Source organism: Cebus imitator, unplaced genomic scaffold (genome assembly GCF_001604975.1).
Source record: "Cebus imitator isolate Cc_AM_T3 unplaced genomic scaffold, Cebus_imitator-1.0 Scaffold204, whole genome shotgun sequence".
Lineage (NCBI taxonomy): Eukaryota > Metazoa > Chordata > Mammalia > Primates > Cebidae > Cebus > Cebus imitator.
This window is the reverse complement of record NW_016107519.1, coordinates 1,694,975-1,702,368: the sequence shown is the minus strand read 5'-3', so window position 1 is coordinate 1,702,368 and position 7,394 is coordinate 1,694,975. Positions and strand designations below refer to the sequence as shown.

Sequence of the window (7,394 nt, the reverse complement as noted above, 5' to 3'; positions counted from 1 at the left end):
TCTTAATGTGCAGGTTTTCTCCCTTGTCTTTTTTGCCCCTACCTTTCAACTTAATTGTTGAAAAAGCTGGTTATTTGTCCTGTAAAATTTCTAGAAGTCTATAAAATTTTGATGAATGAATCTCCTTGGTATTTCACATGTTCCTTTACCTTCTGTGTTTTCTACAAATGGTACTTAGATCCAGATGTGTGCTGAGATTCAAGTTTGAATTTGGCAAGAATTCTTCACAGATGGTGTTCTGTATTTCCAGGTGTTTACAGAAAATACTAGATGCCATAGAGAGATATGGATAGTAAGAGTTACAGGAGTTTAGAAAATTGTGCAAGCATATCTGAGCTTAGATGATCAAAGGTGTCTGAGAGAAAGTAATTCTAACAGTAATCTTTAAATGATCGGCAAAAATTTTAATTAGGCTGATGTGGTATGAGTGGGAAAGCTATTTAGGATAGATGAAGCTGAATATGAAAACTGAAAAGTGATTGTCTGAAAAAATGTTCACGTGGAAGCAGCAATGGGAAATAAAACTACTATGGTAGTTCAGACAGGAAGAATGAAGACCTGCAGAGGGTGATGGCAGTGGGAATGTATTTACCCTTCTGTGCAGGACACCATACCCTAATGGCTCCCAATCAAAAAGAGGAGAGAAGACTCAGGGCCAAAGCCCAAAGGTACTTCAGAGCAAGGAAGGCAAAAATTGTATATCTAGATGACTCCAAGTTTTACCTATAAGTAAATATTTTAAATGTTTTCAATGGCTTCCTTTTTTTGCATTACTTTTTGTTGTTTCTATTTTGGAGCAGGTATATTTTTCTTTAATAAAAAGACTGTAGTACATTTTCAGATTTATTTTGCTTTCAACTATTTAGTCATTATATAAAGGGAGAATAAATTAAATGTGTTTTGTCATATCTTGTACCTGGAAGAAGTGCTCTAATGTTAGCTGAAAGATCAAAGTATTTCATTCTTTGGCAGCCTTAAGAATTTTTCTAATTATCAAAGGAATATGGCAATATGAAAAAAAATGGTCAAACTGCTAGACTGCACTGGGCTTGGTGCCAAAAGGAGACCTTGCTTTTCTTTTCTGTAGACACAGGTACAGGTCCTTTATGCAAGCAGAGCTTTCTGAAAAAGAAAATTCCAGTGTCTGTCTTTGAAATACTGACTTAAAATAAAAAGCTTGAATAATCACAGAGTTGAGACAGTATAAAAACAGTACCTTTCACTCTCAAGGTGGGTTATAAATAAGCATTCTAGGCCTCTGTCCACTAAAAATGTTTTTAAAGAAAACTGACACACGAGAATGCTGACAGGAGAAATAGTTTAATATATATTTGTTAAATTTAATTGTAAAACAAATGCTATTAAGTGGCAATGATTTAAAACTACATTAACAGAATATTTTAAATAATTTATGTTTAAAAGTTTGTTAAAGAATCCTTAAGAGGAGCACTAGAAGAAATTAATAAATTCTGATTTTTTCCCCCTCTTCACGTCACACAACCAATATGTTGTCCTTGTAACAAGGTTTGAAGGAGGCACATCTCACTCATGAGTGTGAAAACCCAACATCATACTTAAGACGAATAAATCCTGGCAGTTACAATGCTTATCTAGAAATATTAAGTTGGAACCATTCTAAAATACGATCTGCTGTTAAGTACAATTTTGTGAATCCTGTTTTCCAAAGGCATTGAATTATCCCATCTATTGTAAGAATACGTTTATAACTTACACCATCTCATAATTTATACTCAGTGTATTTTTGAGGATGGTATTGAGAATTATGCTCAGTTAAAAAAATATATATAATAACTTACAACTTATTCTTCCTTGTAATAATACATGTTGGTAAATTACTTTCTTATTTTCAGAATGTACTACCTTTTGCTAGTTATGAGAAGAGTGTAAATTTTGATAGTTCTTATATGTGGTAAAATGGAGTATTTCAAAGGGTCCCAAGTGTAACTAAGTTTTACATTGTTTTCCTTCAAACCACTATTAACAGCAACAGTAAAGTACACCTTTAACAACTATATCTTCTGAATCTTTCTTATATTTACATTAGTGTTTTTTTCTTTAAGCTGGAAATGTACACTTCAATTCATGTATTTCAGAGAACTAAAATATAACTGTTGTCTTTCCTCAAGCTGTTTCCCTATTGCACTTATAAGCACTTTTTTCCTACACTATCAGATCACAATCAACATTATAGACAAGTTATACAAAAGTCTTAGCCCTTCCACTGTATTGGGCTTCCTCACAATTTAATAACCAATTCTACTGTTCTCTATTTGTTCAGTCAAAAACAATTTATTAAGAGTATACCACGTGCTAGCCATCGTGCTTAGACCTCACACGTTTACAGAGAAAAAGCCTTTTCCCTCAAGAGTTTATATTCTAAGCAGTTAGCAGATGACACATAAACAAGCAATTATAATAAAATGTGGCAAGAGAGACTATATAAAGAATGATGAGCATGTAGAGGAGAGAACAATTCTTTTTTTTTTTTTTTTTTTTTGGGACGGAGTTTCGCTCTTGTTACCCAGGCTGGAGTGCAATGGTGTGATCTCGGCTCACTGCAACCTCCACCTCCTGGGTTCAGGCAATTCTCCTGCCTCAGCCTCCTGAGTAGCTGGGATTACAGGCACACGCCACCATGCCCAGCTAATTTTTTGTATTTTTAGTAGAGATGGGGTTTCACCGTGTTGACCAGGATGGTCTCGATCTCTTGACCTCGTGATCCACCCGCCTCGGCCTCCCAAGGTGCTGGGATTACAGGCTTGAGCTACCGCGCCCGACCGAGAACAATTCTTTTCCACTGAAGAAGTTAAAAACGATTCCCAGAAGAGGTGATGCTTGGGCTAATTCTCCAATGAGCAGAAGGCTGAGTCAGAGAGTAGAGGGAGAGAGAACAGCACAGGCAAAGGGAACAGCATGAACAAAAGCACAGAAGTGTGAGCAGACATGGCACTCTGTGCAGAATGGCAAGAGAGGAGCAGGGAGAAGCTTGCGCAGGTCACAGGCCACAAGGGGCTTATATGCACCAAACTAAGGAAGTTGGATTTTACTTATTAAGTGACAAAGTTACTTGATCTGTTTCCTATTCTCTAGAGGTAGGGAGAAGAGAGGATGAATTTGATAAATACTTGGGAAGTAAAACTGGAAAGACATTGTGTTCAATTGTACATGAAGGCTGGGATGGGCAAAGAGAGAGAGAGAAGGGGTTTTAAGATATTTCTTGGGTTTGAGGGAGTTAGATGAAATCTGGTACTACCAAATGAGATCAAGAATACAGGAAGTGTTGGTTTAGAGGGTAGACGATGAGTGCAGTTTGGCATATCTGAATCCACAGTAACTGAGAGAGATCCAAAAGCAGGTGTCTGGCAGCTGGTCTGTATATACAGACGGCTGAGGCTCAGGAGTGGAGGCACTGAAAGAGATTTGGGAGTCATCTCATAAATGCTAAAACCAAGGAAGCTGAAGAAGAGTAGTAACTGAAGGACAAAATTCTATGAAGTACCAATGTTCAACAGGCAGGAGGTCAAAGAGACACAGATTTCCCTAATAAGAGATCTGTTGTTGATACAATCTCAGGCACTGTGTCAGAAGTTTCATGTAAGCATCTCTATTTTACCAATGAAGTAGGCTTTAAAGCAGCTCATAAACCACAGGCCACACAGGAGCTGTGACACTCTCTACATATTCAGCCTGTGAAGGCTTCTCACAATTAGGGACACTCTTCTCCCAGCTAGAATGTGGTATGGTAGATGCGTTGGAGGGATGGAGAACGGGAAGGATCAGGGTTGACACCCCAATCAGAGTGGGATAAAAGTACAGAAAAGCTTAGGTATAGAAAAGTCTTAGTTACGGGTCGCCAGCATTTGGACGAATGGTGAGATAGCAGATCTTATACCATGCCCTTTCATGATACTTTGAAGTCTTCCTAGTTCTGTAACTCTCCAGTTCTGCCTCAACTTTTACCCACCAACTGCTTAAATTTCTTGTCATCATTAAGCTGCATCTTACAGTCCTGAATTCCCTGCCAGTCCTTTATGAATGCAGGAAGGTAAGTTGATTTTCCTTCCACAGCCACTGCATGTACATTTTAAAAATTTATCTTTGACTTTGTAATGAATGTTAGTTATATATATAATCGATCCTTGCAGTCATTCACTGTTTCTAGTTAAAGTCTCCTTGCCTCACCCCTTCCCCTCTCATCATCCTTATTCCTCTATTTCTCATATAAATATCCTCATGGACTTTGCCTAAGAAGGGAAAAACCTTCCTGTTTATTTTTCTAATAGTTCATCATGAAGGACTTTCTCCCAATCATCCAGAAATACTGGGTCTCAATTCTCCTTCAAAAAAAAAAAAAAAACCATCCTGGAAATATATGATTAATGCTGTTGTTAATTCTGAGAACAGAAATAGTCTTCCAGCTATGTAAAGAACAGAGAGGCCAGGTGCGGTGGCTCACGCCTATAATCCTAGCACTTTGGGAGGCCAAGGCGGGTAGCATTCATATTTTCAATACACAGAAAGGCTAACTAGAACTGTAGTTGCAGTGAGCCGAGATCGAGCCACTGCACTCTAGCCTGGGTGTCAGGGTGAGGCTCTGTTTCAAAAAAAAGAAAAAAGAAAAAAAAAGTTGATGCATTATTTCTAAAATTTATGAAAGCATTACTACCAAATGGATTTAATTTTGTTGACAAAATAATACCTATTAATCCAGTTTAAATTTTTAAATATTTTCTTTTTTTCTTTTGAGATAAGGTCTCACTTTGTTGCCTAGGCTGGAGTATAGTGGTACAATCATGGCTCGCTCACTGAAGCCAACTTCTTAGGATTAAGTGATTCTCTCCCACCTCGGCCTCCCGAGTAGAGGATATTACAGGCATAAGCGACCATGTCCAGCTAATCTTTTAATTTTTTTGTGGAGGCAGGGTCTCCCTATGTTGCCCAGGTTGGCAGTGTTCATGCTTTTAATAGACAGAAAGGCTAATTAAAACTGTATAGCAAAAATACTCAAGGGACTCATTGAAATAGTTCAGGATAGTTTGTAATTAGCATGTAGTTAACTTTGGATGAACAGTTACTATGTGTTAGAGAATGTTTTTAGGCAACATACCAGGCAACTGGGGATAAAAAAATAACCACACATATTTTTCCACTTGGACAATTTACGGTTTAAGAAAGATTAGAAATCAGAGAGTACAGTATAACAAAATACAAAAATGAGAAAGTGTAAGACTCCGTTTATTGGTTTCAGAGAGGACTTCATAGAGTAGGGTAGTTGAGAAGTGAGCAGCTGTTCAGCAGGTAGCAGGAGTATGGTATTCCATATAAAGGCCACAGGCAGCACTTAAGGCACTCACTACCAGGGGTCTGCAACGTGAATGCAGCAATGAAGCGGTATAGGGTACTTCTTTGAAATACCCTATACAGGATTTTACAGGGTATTTGAGAAGCACAGTGTGCTTCTAAGGTCCTTGAAATGGGTTTCTCTTGTAAGATCTACAGATTAATCTCTTACTCTCTATTTTTTTTTAAGACGATTTAAACTTTCTCTTTTCAGTTTTTATTTTATGCATTTTCCTTGAAAACAATTTTGAATAGAATTTCTAAAATCACATTACGTAGAGTTTTACACAAAACCTGAATTAGTCTACTCTGGTTCTCACAGTCTGCCTTTAGGTCAAAATTATTACAGAACTCTTCCCAGCCTTCCTTACTTCAGGAAAAAACCCCTCAAATAATTGCGTCAGTTCAGTGTATATTCACAGACATTATCTGAGTTTCCAAAACTGGTAAATATCTTTCTTAAAAATCTGAAAATGCTTCTGGAAAAGTCCATATCATGGAAAAGTACCTCAAAGCCATAGCTCTGATCTAAATATTGGTACTTGAAATTTAAATATTATGCTTAAAATCTACTTTAAAATGCCAAATTAATAATTTCCTAAAGCAAAACCTTACAAAATCTTTATTAGCTATGATTTTTAAAAATACCATTTACAAATTCATTAATAAGAAGCTAAAGTTCAGTTAATATTAAATCTTACAAAAAACATATAGCAATATTCCAATTATAAACTTAAAATGTACCAGACACATAAGAAAACTAAAGCCAACTTGCCCAAGGTTACACAGCTAACTAACAGAGCTAGGAATCTAAACCAGGCTTAAAACCCATGTTCTTAATACTTTTTAAGGCTACATAACAGATACTATAAATGTTTAAAACATCTTATTTTATTAAATTCTTTCAACAATCCCATAAGGAAGGCATTACTATCTTATTTTGAAGGTGATGAAAGTGAGGATGAAAGAGATTAAGTAATTTCCTCAGGTCATAAAACTAGGAAAAATTTGAATTTAAGTCTGTCAACTTCAAAACACACACTTTTTGTTCACCAACCATATACTACATTCTGGTAAATTCCCCCTATAAAAAATTTAGGAGCTTGTTAACCTCAAAGTATATAGGGATGTTCTGGTGCTATGACCGGAAGGAACTGGTGAGGGGTGGGGTGGTGTGGGTGTAAAGATAAGTAGATAGTTTAGTATAAGGAACTAATACTCGTAGAATATAATGAAAGTCCACTAAATCATGAATGTGCAGACGTATTTATCAACAATAAATAACTGACTGATACTGCTTTTATGGAGTTATTATACCTTTGTCATATTTTCTTCCCCCACAGAGTGTAATGTGATAAACTTACTCTCAATTTAAAACTAATGTTATATATTTTTTGAGACAGGGTCTTGCTCTGTTGCCGAGGAGACCACAGCTCACTGCAATCGTAACTTCAACCTCCTGAGCTCAAGAGATCCTCTCACCTAGCCTCCTACGTGGCTGGGACTACAGGTGTGTGTCACCATGCCCGGCTAATTTTTTTTCTTTTACCTTGTCTGTAGAGATGGAGACTTGCTACCTTGCCCAGACTGGTCTTGAACTCCTGGGCTCAAGCTATCCTCTTGCTTTGACCTCCCAAAGTGCTGGGATTATAACTGAGCTAATACACCCAGCCATAAAATTAATGTTGATTTGAGAATGCTGTAAATCTCTTGAAATTAACTATAAAAGCTCTGCTGTATTCAATGAAAGGTTATAAACCACTGATTTAGAAATTACATTTATTTCTTAATTCTCCAATTCCTTCTTTAAACAACAGGAAAGAATAATCACCAACCTCACGTGAACACTTTTTCTACACTTCTAAAACAGAGTGGTCCATCTCTCTGATCCTTGATAACTTTCACTGAATTAACAATACCAACTACTTCTATTTTAGCTATCTATTTCTACGATCACTCCCTGAACCCTGAAATCACCTGCAAGTGCATCAGCTTAGAAACTAAATTCAGACACCTACTCTATGACCATAGTT

At 36.8% G+C, this 7,394-nt stretch overlaps 1 protein-coding gene and 1 non-coding gene across 2 annotated transcripts in view; both read right to left on the bottom strand.

Annotated features, from left to right (window-relative positions):
• Positions 1–7,394, bottom strand: part of MICU2 (mitochondrial calcium uptake 2) — a 109,252-nt gene that overhangs the window by 40,340 nt on the left and 61,518 nt on the right. The window lies entirely within an intron of this gene.
• Positions 1,491–1,589, bottom strand: LOC119474043. The gene has a single exon (XR_005203343.1). It is a non-coding gene; the product is annotated as a small nucleolar RNA U13 (small nucleolar RNA).